Raw genomic sequence first — 1,116 nt, 5'->3', positions numbered from 1 at the left:
GGTTATCTGTCCTAGTATGGAGTACTCTTTGCATGTTTGGAGGATTCCACTCACAGTTTTATCAGAGGGCAGAATCAAAAGCTTTTCGTTTCATCAAAACTCCTAACCACCGAAATGTTGCATCTCTTTCTATACAATAATACTCCGCTTAACGAACAGGATAGGGGGTGTCAAAGCTGTTCATAGAGCGAAAATTTGTTAAGCAGACGTAACTTTCCCATAGAAAAATAATGGAAATGGGGGGGATGCGTTCTGGGTTGGTCCCCAACATACCACATGGGTTAAAAAATATTATATACACGTTTGGCAGCATATTGGGCCACCGGTGTACCACTACTTTTATGTCATATGAGTCATTGGAAGTTAGAGGAGCTACGTACAAATTCTCTCATTCTCGCATTTATGTTTACAAAACAACATTTCTATTAATTTTTAAATGAAGAAAGGATTGTTTTGTAATGCATAAAGTGAAATCTTACATGGAATACCAAAAAATAAAGCAGAGATGAGATCAGCCACAGACGAAGTGGAGAGTACAACTCGATCTTCTTGTGATTTAGCGTGTTGTTTTCCCCATGATGTTTTCACTCCTCTATGCTATAATGGATATCATATCTTAGTATTCATAATGCTCATGATGAGGATAACAATTGTGGCACTGGTGATAGTGAATTAATGAAATACCGCGGTTTTCATAAGTAATTCACTGTCACTCAGTCATAGTCAGGTTATCCTCATGAGAGCATATATAAATGCTAAGATATGATATCCATAAGGCAATGAAGGAGTGGCATAAACATCATGATGAAGTAACATAAGCAAAAGTCAAAGAAGAAAAAGCAACCGAGGAAGAGTCTGCTGTCTGTGGATCTCATCTCATTCATGGTATTCCATGTAAGATTCACTAATGCATCACAATCCTTTCTTGAAGGTTTGTAAAAGCTAATAAAAATATTGTTTGTGAACATGCATATATGACAGTAACACCATCAAGAGGTGGTGTTAGCAACCTCAGAGCAACCTGATAGCAACCTTGTCACCGTCCCTCCAAGCGTTCATGGATGCTATTTCGCGGCAGGAGGTTGCTCTGATGTTGTTAAAGAATCTTGAATCCAG

The 1,116-nt window shown here is 38.3% G+C and overlaps 1 protein-coding gene across 19 annotated transcripts in view; it reads right to left on the bottom strand.

Moving 5' to 3' along the window:
• The window catches only part of LOC123517573 (calcium-dependent secretion activator-like), a 1,686,808-nt gene that overhangs the window by 863,820 nt on the left and 821,872 nt on the right, over window positions 1-1,116 (bottom strand). The window lies entirely within an intron of this gene.

The sequence above is a fragment of the Portunus trituberculatus genome, chromosome 42 (genome assembly GCF_017591435.1).
Source record: "Portunus trituberculatus isolate SZX2019 chromosome 42, ASM1759143v1, whole genome shotgun sequence".
Taxonomy (NCBI): Eukaryota; Metazoa; Arthropoda; class Malacostraca; order Decapoda; family Portunidae; genus Portunus; species Portunus trituberculatus.
This window is presented reverse-complemented; position numbering and strand designations above follow the sequence as displayed.